The sequence below is a fragment of the Coenobita brevimanus genome, chromosome 18 (assembly GCF_032717465.1).
Source record: "Coenobita brevimanus isolate Jiangsu-jjx chromosome 18, ASM3271746v2, whole genome shotgun sequence".
Lineage (NCBI taxonomy): Eukaryota > Metazoa > Arthropoda > Malacostraca > Decapoda > Coenobitidae > Coenobita > Coenobita brevimanus.
The window spans coordinates 17,725,979-17,738,485 of NC_136971.1; positions in this window are offsets into that span (position 1 = coordinate 17,725,979).

A 12,507-nucleotide genomic window follows, 5' to 3' on the forward strand; every position below is an offset into this window, starting at 1 on the left:
AGAATTACTGTAGTTTAAGAACAGAATAGCATAGCAAAAGGTTAGAATTGGGTGTAGGTTGTAAAGATGGATGTCGAGAGAGAGAGAGAGAGAGAGAGAGCGAGAGCGCCTGGGGGACTCAAGTGACGGGAAGATAGTGTGCAGTCAGAGACATAAGTTATCTCCTACGCCACTGCCACTACTTCTCATTTAATTTCCTCCCTGCAGCATCGCACCTGTGGGCCCAGGAGTATGCCAGTCCTCTCTCAGCTTAGGAATATTAGCCAGCAGAGTGAGAAGTCGAAGAGGTGAAATATTTAGTGAACATTTGTCCCGAACTGTACACGCTTTTCCCACTGATTGACCCACTACATTTTACTATGATCGTTCCTATATATCTATACATCACTCCCAGTACGTCTTCGCTTGACTCCTTCCTCTAGACCATTTTATTTAGCGTGGGATAAATTTTTGTACTGGGGGGAATAAGATGCAGCCTTCATTAACCCTTGCAGTACAAGACACAGCACAGACGTCTGTTGGTAGCAAGTATAAATTGTTAAATATTTGATAAGATTGAAGGGACATAAGAACCTCTGTGGCGTTGTGATGATGGAGACTAAGACAAATAGAATGGCTGGAGAATTGTTTTATGAGAGTGGCAACATTACTGAAAATAGTAAGCTAATAATAGCGAGTATAAGGTCAGGTGTGAGCACTCATGGGTCGAGAGAGAGAGAGAGAGAAAGAGAGAGAGAGGAGTGGGTTTGTTGATGAATGAATAAGAGACGAATGACTAATTATGACTGAACAGTCCATGGTTATTTTATATCAACCCTTTCATGGTCAGGGCCGCTCTGTTAACGCCAGACAGTTTACTTCTCATGGTCAAAACAGCTCTTACCATTCCTATCGAGCTAACGTCCGGCATCTTTGCTCACCCGAGAATGAATTATAGTAGTTGTAGTAGTAGTAGATATCGCAACCCCTATCTTATCTAAAACGTGAACTCGGTGGATGCAGGTTACAGTTACCCTCCTCTTACAGTCCACCATATTCTTTTCGGGGACAGAGAGGGAGTTGAGGGACTTTTACATAACCGGACATAGGAACTGCATGGTTATACCGGTGCCACCACATGAAGGCGCCTCTCTTCAGCAACGAACAAGAGGGAAACTGTATGATGGAAGTCTGTCTTAATACCACAGTGACGTGAATATTTATGCTGAAACGTTTAGACTTCCATTTGGAGAACCTCTTTGCTGGGGAGATTGAAGAAGTCTCCCCCCGACATGGATCTTGTTCGGATGTGAGTAGGAGGTGAGTGGAAGAGAGAGAGAGGGAGTAGTAGGGAGATGAGGAGGGTGAGGGAGGGGGGGACAGCGGCATTTGGTTCAGAAGATGTAGGATAAGCAGTTTGCGTTGTGCCACAAGAGATATATAATCAGCGCGTCCTTCATGTTTTAGTTTACGGATCGGAAACGTGGGGTTACAACATAAGCAATGTAAACTTAGGAGTGCTCAGACAGGAATGGAAAGGATTATGTTAGGTGTCACGTGGAGAGATAACAAGTACAGAAACACTAGGTAGCTGTGGAACTATAAGGGGTTTCTTAAAAGCAAAGCACCGTGCGTTTAAAAATCCCTAGAGAGCTAAGTGAAGCATCATACGAAGCCTCGATAAAGTGATGCATCTTATGTATGAAGATACTGGGGTGTGACTGACTGATCGGCCTACTTTTAAGGATGTTCTTGCATCTAAAGGACACGTTCCTGGGTAAGGGAGCAGACGAAACCAAAGGATATGATCATTACAAACAGCATAAGTGGATGTGAGCAGGTTACGTCCGTCCTAGAACAGATAACAAATATTCAGCCAAGGTAACTGAGTGCCAGTCTAAAGATGGAATGTGAGATGATATTAGCAGACATCTAAACAACCACCAGAGTGGAAAAAGATGAGAAAAACCTATGTCCTAAGTATACTGACACAGGGTTTATGATGATGATGACGATGATGACAACGTATGGATACCCGGCCCAAAAAGCTTCAGTGTGCTGTGGGTTCGATGCCATCTGTAATTATTCGATCACTCAGAATTAACAGTCTTAAAAAACTGTATGAATTAAATACAATTAAGACCAATCCCTACATACAACACTGGCTATCACTGACACTTGATATGCCAGTCATCTAACATCTGAGCCGTCAACGTGCGGGTAACCTGACTTGCATTTCCCGGTATTCTTCGATCCGCGTGTTGTAATATTTATCACACATTGGCCACCGGTATTTTTTGGGGGCAATTGTACATTCAGCCATAAAAGTATCGTCAGCAGGTGATCAATAGTTTCACAGTGAGCGTTGTTGTTCGCGTTTTTCTCTCGGCTTATTTTTTTTTTCATGAGTAGCGTACCTTAAATGTGTTTTATAGATAAAAACAGTGGACGTACACATTCCTGAAAAGGTGACCAATGGTATCCAAATCAACATAGCTCATGATGATTAGTAAATTTTAATCTATCATCGCCAAATTTGCATATAATAACAGAGCTAACCACGGCATGTCACAGACTAGCTCTTTATGGCATTCTCGTGAAAGCAGGTGTACCAGCGTGGGGTAGAAACATCAGGTATTTTGCAGCAGCCATCGTTTGTGGTGTCAGATTGGTTTCAGCAGAATGTACACAGACTTCTTTTTATCGAATGTACAAACGAAGACTTTGTAATTAAAATGAGGGCAAACATCTGCGTAAATATAAAGATACCATGGAAAGAAGTGACAAGTGTATGATTGATGATGGTAAAAAAAAAGTTAATGTAAGGGAAAAAAATGAACGAATGCTAACAAATAAATAAGTGTGTGAAAATCCTTGGGTGTGACTGACTGACCGGGCCATTCACAGAGATACTCCCCTGTGTAAAAAGAAGCGAGACAAATGGAAAGACAGCTCTGGAAAAAAGACGATAAATGTGAACGGAGAGCTAACAGAATATTTTATTAACCATCTCATGAATGAGACGAATCTAGTAATCTATTTCACCCGACGCCAGACGATTTTATTCAATTGAGAGTGTAATTTAGGAACCTGAGAGTGTTACAGGTAGGAGTCTGGTGGCGCAGAGAGAATGTAGTGGTTGTGGGTGTGTCAATGGCTGCAGTGTAGAGTGCCATGAAAAAGTCTGAAAGGCAGCAGGTGTTAGTGAGGTACAGACCATTTGCAAATGATAGTGTAGAGTGTGCAATGAAATGTTTATAGAAAATTTGCCGGAAAGATTGAATGAGTGATTTTATGTCAGTACACACACACACACACACACACACACACACACACACACACACACACACACACACACACACACACACACACACACACACACACACACACACACACACACACACACACACACACACACACACACACACACACACACACACACACACACACAAGGTTGTCATTGTTCACATAATCAAAAGAAAAGGTAATTGAAATTCATGTGAAAAAAAAATAAGTGGAATATGCATGTTGGATGATGTAAGTACAGTATATGGAAGAAGTAATGACTAAGAATAAGGCACATATTAACACACTCAGGCCCATTTTCTCACTCACAGGAGATTACAATCGTATGGCATTATATGGAATAGAATACTAGACTTATCCCAGCCACGAAAGGATTGACAGTGGCAGTACCAACATTTAGATTCCCATGGCTCACTCACCTGAAGAAAATCGTCTGGCGTTAATTGAGGCACAGTACTACAGGTGTGTCGGGCGTGGGAACGTGAACAGGTGTGGTGAGTGATAAGCAGAGTGACATCCTGCGCGATAAGGAGTAGTGCTGTTTGTCTTCAGAAGGTCAGGCATTTGAGGAAGGCCTGTGACGAGGACGGAATTATTAAGTGCTGAAGAAAGTGTATGGGGAGATAAGCAGGAAGGGATTGTGGAAGATGCCGAGTGTCTATTGCTTGTAAAGAAAACTAGAGAGTGGCGTATTGTTTAAGAGGTAACAGGTTGAGTAACAGATGTTTGTTTTTGAGAATCAGTCGTTTGTATTTGTGAATCAGTCTGTACTGGAGTGGGACGCGGAGACGTAATGTCCTCGAGATATAGATACATAGATAGATAAAGAGGCAGATAGGTGAACAGACAGACAGACAGATAAATAGACATACAGACAGATGAATAGGTTGACCGATATAGATAGATAATTAGACTGAGAGAGGAAGACAGATGGATAGACACACATGAGATTATTCGAGAAGTAAAAAGAAAGGTAAGTTAAAGAGAAGGGTAACTGTGATGAAATTAACAGGGATGATGGAACAGAATGCTTTATACGTGGTATTTAGAAATGCCGTTATGTTCCTTGCCATTTGCGTTACCGGATGTTTCCCGACAGACAGACCTTCGGGCAGACGTTTCGCCGACAGATAGTTACTGGACGGACTTGTGGCCCTTGGACTTTTCGCCGACTAACATTGGGCAACCTGTGTGTGTGTGTGTGTGTGTGTGTGTGTGTGTGTGTGTGTGTCAGTTGAGTTGGCTGTTTAGATGTAGCTGTTCGTGTTGATAAATTTTCATATAGGTTAAAGTGGGTTAGATTTGGGTAGCTTAGTTTAGTTTAAGTGAAAGTTGGATTAGGCAAAGAATGGTTAGGTTAAGGCTAGATTAGGTTATCGTTAGGTTACGGTAGGTTGAAAATATTATATATAATGTTTTTATCGCCAGCCTTTAGATTGTGGAGCGATAATGTTTTTGCCTGCCTGTGTGTGTGTGTGTGTGTGTGTGTGTGTGTGTGTGTGTGTGTGTGTGTGTGTGTGTGTGTGCTCCCATGATGCCTCACGAACGGCGTGAGCTATCAAGATGAAACCTTCAGGGTATCAAGATATATGTCCAGAATCTTGGAGGAGTTCGAACATGGGCACTCGGGATCAAGGTCAAGGTCACCAAAATTGGCTGCCAAAGGTCAACTAGTTTTTATCGTCCGCCTTTAGCACCGTTATATCTCATGAACGGCACAAGCTATCAACATGAAACCTTTAGGGTATCAAGATAAGGCCCAAGTCTTGGACTTGGCCAGTAACATATTCCGGCGGGCAATTAGCATTCGGCTCCCGAATGCTTTTCTTTCATTGGTCGTAGAAATGGGAAGCAAATAAATAACAAATAATCGATAAAGAGGAAAGATGAAGGGTATGACCCCCTCCCCCCCCAAAAAAAAAAAAAAAAAAAAAAGTACAAAAGAAAGGCGCCTGGCAAACGTGTGTCGTTCGGGCAGCTCTTCGGTGAAACGTCCGTTCAGGGAATTGTCCGTCGGCGAAGCGTCCTGGAACCGCTGTCAGAATGGAACTCTTGGCAGAAGGGTTCAGAGTGTGGCGAATGTCAGTGAGTGGTGATGCCAGAAAGGGAATGCAGATAGAAGTAAAACGATAGTTGTTGAGAAAGTCTGGGCTGAATTCACAGACGCGCTTGTAATAAAGTTTCTTCTTAATTAAGGTTTGTTTTTACAGTAACACCAAGAGACGTGGGAAGTTTCAATACTCTCCCTTCCTTATCTTTTCCACAAAAACAAATATTAGTAACGGGAAAGAATAAACCATATGTTTGTTTTCTTTTCATCTAGAGCCTGGCTACTCCCAGTGTGATGTGCTGGTGAATGAAGAAAGACTGGGAACGACGGAAACTAAAGTACTCCTGTGCAGTGATGTGAGAGGGGAGGGTGAAGAGGGAAATGAAAGTTGAGAGGCGCGTGGTAGAACAATGGCTGTTTCTGTGAGAGCCTTAACACTCAGGCATCTATGATTCACCCTTATCTGAACTATCTGACGTTAACAGGAATTTAGTACTAGAGTTATCCCAAACGTAAATGGGTTAATGATTCCAACCACCAGTATTAACAAGCAGGGTCCAATGTCTCACTCCCTGCCGAATAAAATCGTCTGGGAATAGGATAGTGAGTTGTTCCGAGCATGAAAGAGTTGATGGTGACAGGATTAACACTCAGACGTCTTTGATTCACTCAGCTGGTGTTAGTCGGGAATAAAATACCAGAGTTGTTCCAACCATGAGAGGGTTAATAAAAAAAAACTACATAAACTGAATACAAAGGCTAATTCATGAAGGGGGTGTCAGTGCCTAGTTAAGTCCTTCGAGACAATGACTTTTTTTTTAGATATATATTTTTTAACTCTTTCTACCTCAAGATATAATAGTCAACATTGGAGAGAACAATAGCAGTGGATATTAATGAGGGCTTACTCTAAGACCCCACTCCAGTAAAAAAACAAAACAAAAAATCTATATCGCTTAGAATTTGCCTGGCGATAGCAACATATATTTTAAAAGTCATCAGTAGTTAATTTATGGATCTGACACACTTGTTAGAGCATAAATAAAAGTGTAGAGTGGGAGCTGTGGAAGTGATATTTTTGAGGATTATGATAACGGTACTTGGGATAGCAATGAATCACGCGTCTTAAATATCGGGGGCTTGTACGCTCCTGATGGGACAATAAAAGACTGATGATTGATAGGAAGATTATAATTATTATTATTACCGTAATATTATTATTATTATTAGTATTAGTATTGTCATTATCATTATTATTATTAGTATTAGTATTAGTATTGTTAGTATTATTACTTATTTTTTCTTTTTATAATTATCATCATTTGAATTAAGAATATTGAAATGACAGCTTCCAATATCGTCAGCAGTCGTAACTCCTCATTTTCCAATATTTCGCTCCTCTCTCTCCTATTATACTCCGCCTTTGAATGCGGGAAAATAAATTGTTTGAAGGCAATTTGGTGGGTCCTGTGAGAGACGCCAGTGTGTGTGCGATAGTCTTTTGTTGACACTCGTGACGTCAGAGGTAAACACGCGCGGTGCATTCTGGGTCCGCTCACCATGTTGGATTTCCGCTTCCTCTCTCTCTCTCTCTCTCTCTCTCTCTCTCTCTCTCGTTCTTTTTAATTCAGTGAAGTAATTCGTGTTTTTCCCTTCTTGAATGCCTTGGCTGTGATGATGTATTTGCTTCTTCTCGCTAACCCAGACGATTTTATTCAGCTGAAAAGAGAGACTATCCGAACTGAACCTACTGCTCTCATTAACCCCTTCATTACGAGGCTGCTCTCCTCAGTTAAGCAAAATCGTCTGGTAGCAGGAAGAATAAAAATAGATTGTCGTGGGATTGAAGAGGCTAACCAGATATTTAAGTACCTCACGAGTTACCTTGCGATTTACGTAATGGAGTTTGAAACAGCGATAGATTACTGTTACCATTTGCTCTACAATGACGTGTTTGTTTATTATTGCTGTTACCAGACGATTTTATTCAGCCAACAAAAGGTCTGTACTGACGAAAAGGGTTAATGAAGGCTGTATCTAACTCGTTTAATTTGGAAATCACCCCAGGTTTAACAAAATCCTCTGAACATGGCAAGGATAAGAAAAAGTATCGTCGTGAAGGGGTTACACGGGTGCGTAATTGCCCTGTAATTCATTTAGCAGATCTTGTAATAACGTAAGATTTAACTAATGAGGGACAACGAGAGATAAGTAGTTAATTGGTGATTGACTGAACCACTTAGCTTTGATTACATGTTAATAACTTTAATATTGCTGTATGTAGACGACTTGCGCGAGATGCTTATTAATCTGAATGAAATCGTGTGAAGACGACAGGAATGAAACAAAAGCATTCGGGGCCGAGTGTTGTTAGCCAGCCAAAATGTGAAGAAAATTCGCAAAACTCGATAGAATTCAGTCATCCCGTTTCAAAAAAAAAAAAAAAAAAAAAAAAAAAAAAAAAAATGGCGGCTGGCATTTGGTCGTCTTTGATTAAATCTTCGCCGAAAGTCAACTTACACACACACACACACACACACACACACACACACACACACACACACACACACACACACACACACACACACACACACACACACACACACACACACACTATATCGCCTCGCCGTGCTAAAGGCGGGCGATAATAATACCAAGTACCGGTCAGTCTCTGTAATAAGTTAACTTGAGCCACTATAAAACACTGACTTAACACAACGATGCCAAAACCCTTTACATATTTACTGATAAGCATTTCACCTGAGTTAAAACTGAAATTACCTGGGTACAGAAAATAACATCTGCATTGACCGTACCATTATGTTCAGGTCACTTGAGCCTTGTGACTCCCCTTGCTTGTTTCCCTCTCTCCCTCCCTCCTCCATTCTCTCCCTCCTTTCCTCCCTTTGCCAGCATCCCTCCTCCTTCACTTGCCAGTTTCCCTCCATCCCTCCCTCCCTTCCCTTGCGGTTTTCCTCACTCCCTCCCTTCTTTCTCCCTTGCCTGTTCCCTTCACTTTCTCGCTTCCTCCCTGCTTCCTTCCCTTCTTTTCTCATTTCTTCCCTTCCTCTTTCTTCCCTCCCTCTCCTTCTCTCACCCTCTGTTCTTCTCTCCTTTCTTCTTCCCTTCCTGTCTCTACCCTCTTTTCTTCTCCCCTCTCCTCTCCCGCCCTTCCCTCCCTCGCTCCCTCCCTCCCGTTCATTCTTCCTTCTTGCCGACTCTCGCTCCTTCTTGCTCCCTTCCTACCATTCCTCCTCCCTTCCTCTCCTCTTTCTCTCTCCCCCCCTCTTCATTCCTCCGTTCATTCCCCGTACCATCCTTCCTCCCCTCTTTCCCCTTTCTCCATTCTTCTCTCCTTCCTCCCTCCCTCCATTCTTCTCTCCTTCCTCCCTCCCTCCATCCCTCCGTTCTTCCTTTCCTCCTTTTTTTCCTTCCCCACTCCGTCCCTCCGTTCCTCCCTCCTTTTCTTTCTTCCCTTCTTGTCTCCTTTCTCCTCCCATCCATCATTCCTTCCTTCCTTCCACCTTCCCTCCATCATTCCTTCCTTCCTGCCTCCCATCCTTCCTTTCTTCCTTCCATTCCTCCTTCCTTCCATCCCTTCTCCTTCCTTTCCTCCCTCCCTCCGTCTCTGTCCCCGTGTTTGTTTCTCATCCTCCCCCTCTTCCTCCCTCCCTCCCTCCCTCCCTTCTTCCTTCCATTCTTCCTTCATCATTTATCCACCCTTTCTTCATTTCTTCTTGGTCTCTTTCTCTCCTTCCTTCCTTCCATCCATCCCTCCGTCTCGGGACCTTCATTTTTTTTACGCTCGCTTTTCTTCATCATTTCTTATTTCTTCGCTTCTCCTGTTTCTATCCCTCTCGCCTTCCCACTTTCGTGCTCTTACTCCAATTTTCCCTCCGTTCTCTCCTCCTCCTCCTCCTTCTTCCTTCCTTCTTTCCTTCCATCCCCACAATCCTGCCTCATTTTTACCATCCTTCCCTTCCTACTTTTCTTCTCCCCTTCCTTCGTGCGTTCTTCCTTTCGCGCTCTTTCACGTCCTCTCTCTCTCTCTCTCTCTCTCTCTCTCTCACACCCACCCATATCTCGTCCTCTTGCATCTCATAACTTATTCTCCTTCTCTTCTTTCCATTGTATTAAAAGTCCCCCCGTTCTCGTTCTCTCTCTCTCTCTCTCTCTCTCTCTCTCTCTCTCTCTCTCTCTCTCTCTATCACATCCGTATGTCCCTCCCCCTTCCTACCACTCCTTTCTCTCCCTTCCATATTTTCACACACCCCCTTTCTCGCTCCCAATCTTATGTCCTCCTCTCCTTTTCAGTATTTCTTTCCCCTTTTCACCTTTGTCTTTCTGCCCCTCCCCTTCTCTTCCTTTCCCTCCTACCCTCCCCTTTTCTTCCCCTTCCCCCCTCCCCTCCCCTTTTCTTCCCCTTCCCCCCTCCCCTCCCCTCTCCTACCCCTTCCCTCCGTCCCTCCCGTTTCCCCTTTTCTTTGCTCCTCCCTTCCTTTCTCTTCTCCCCCTCTTTCTTCATATTCCTTTCCTCCTCTTCTGTTCCCTTTCCTCACCCTTCCTATCTCCTCTCCCCATCTCTCCCCATTCTTTTTCTGTGTCTCCTCTCTCTCGCTCTCTTCTCGCTACCTCTGTCTTCACCCCACCTCTCTTCTCTCCCCACATCTACCCTCTCCCTACCTCTCTCCTCTCCCTCTGTGCTTCCTGTCTCTTTCCTTTTTCTGACCCTCTACTCTCCCTACCTTGCTTCTCTCCCCACCTCTCTCCTTTCAGTACTTCTCTCCTCTCTCTGCTTCTCTTCTCTCCATGTCTCATCTTCCTGTCTCTCTTCTCTTCCTTTCTCACTTCTTTTCCTTCCTGTCAGCTTCTTTCCTCCGTCCTAATCCTTCCTCTCTTCCCTTCTCCTCCCCGTCTTCCTCACTCTCTTTCTCTCTCTTTTTGCCTCTCTCTGCCTCTCCCTCTATGTTCTCTTTTTTTCCTTCATGCCCCTTCTCCCTGCTTCCCCACATCTGTCGTCTGCCTCTTTCCTATCCCCGCCTCCCCCCTCCTGCCTTCTTTCTATCCCTGTCTCCCTCCTTTTACCTCTCTCCTCCCTCTCCTCTATTCCTGCCTTTCCCCTCTCCTCGCTCTGTGTCTCCCCTCTCCCTGTCTCCCTCCGTCTCTTCTCCCTCCTAGCCTCCCTCCACTTCATCTCACTCCCTGCCTGCCTCCAACTCCCCCTCTGCCTCTTTCCCTCTCCCTTCTTCCTTCCATCACTTTCTCCTTCTCCCCTCTGTCTGTCCCCTTTCATGTCTTCTCCCTGCCTCTCTCTTCTTCCTGCCTCTTCCCCTCCCTGTTTTCCTCCATTTCCTTTTTGTGTCTCTCCTCTCCCTGTCTCCTCCCTCGTACTGGCCTGGCTCTCCCTTGTCCTTCCGCTTCTTCCTGCGTCTCCCTGCCTCCCTCCATCTCACCTTCCTGCCTCTCCCTCCCTCCATCTCTTCTTCCTGCCTCTCCCTCCCTCCATCTCTTCTTCCTGCCTCTCCTTGCTTCCCTCCATCTCTTCTTCCTGCCTCTCCCTGCTTCCCTCTATCTCTTCTTCCTGCCTCTTCCTCTCTCCCTCCATCTCTTCTTCCTGCCTCTCCCTCCTTCCCTGCATCTCTTCTTCCTGCCTTTCCCTGCCTCCCTCCATCTCTTCTTCCTGCCTTTCCCTGCCTCCCTCCATCTCTTCTTCCTGCCTCACCCTCCCTCCCTCCGTCTCTTCTTCCTGCCTCTCTCTGCCTACGTGCGTCTCTTCTTCCCGCCTCTCTCTGCCTCCGTGCGTCTCTTCTTCCTGCCTCCTGCCTGCCTGTCTTGCCAAGCCTAGGAAGCCCTCAAGCGCCAACCCTGAATTACCAGCCATATGTGTGTAGTGACTGGATTTACACTCTGTCCTCTTTGCTGATTTTTACACATAGCTTAGAGAAATGGCCATAATTATTTTTTGATATATAGGCTTGTTGGACTTGATTACCACGACTTTTCATATAAATCTTGAGCTTTTTTAACATAGCCCTTATAGGATTTGCAGTCCGTGGCAGTATAGGATAATGGCCAAGATATATGTGTGTTTTTATAGTATCAGTGAAGCCCTATTGCTGTCAACATCATTTTAATTTTCACTTCACTTATAATGGACATTTTGGATTTAGTTACTGTATTTTTATTAGATCAGTTTGAATGTATATAAGCAGCGTGTAGTGGTAAGGTGGTTAGGGCCATGTCTTTCCCTACCCCCTCTCCCCTACTCCAGCCCACAACAGCTACAGAGGAGGTCACCTGGAGGTCACTTGGAGGTCACCTGGAGGTCACGAGTGCTTAACCCATTCACTCCAAGGACGTATTTTTTTTAGCGGATTGAGGCCACCACCAGACGATTGTATATAAGTTTGAAGTGTTATCTGATAGTGAAAGTGTTAATAAAAACTATATAAATCAAACCCATCCAGCTCATAAACGCTGTCCTGGAGTGACATCGTTTGGAAATAGCAGTAATAAAATGCAAAATACGTATCGGAGTGAATTGGTTTGTCCAAAAAAAGTCTAGAAACAACACGAACGCAAAATACGTCCTGGGAGTGAAGTAGTTAATCCCAGAGGCGTAGCTGAGAGATGGAGCTGAAACAGAGGTGGAAAATCAAGCCTATAAATCAGACGGAGGCAGGAGGAATATGTCAGACTAAGAGAGGAAAGTCGCGGCAATAAGTCAGGGTAAGAAGGTTAAGCTGAGTGGCCAGGCTGAGAAGGCAGAGCTATGGGCGAAAACGACAACCAAGAAGAGATTGCTAATGATGAAGTGACGTGTAACAATATTGACTTTGAAATCAAGATGGGAATACTGTGCTGAGATCAAATTGTCCAGGAATGCAAGGCTGAGAATGTGCAGCTATGATGAAGGGGTCAGACTAAGGAGCTCGACGGAAAACAAGAAAGTGTAGATGAGAACAAACGGCTGTGTCGAGTTAAAATGTCAAACAAAAAATATAAAAAACATAAAGTGATCAGTATGCCTAGTGACAGAATTAATGAGAATGTCAGACAAAAAAATCTAGACATAATAAGTCATTCATTGTTGCCAGACGCCATGTATCCCAAACGGGGTGGTCAAGGTCTTAGAGTTAATTGTTTTACAGGAAGGGGCACTAATCCTCCAC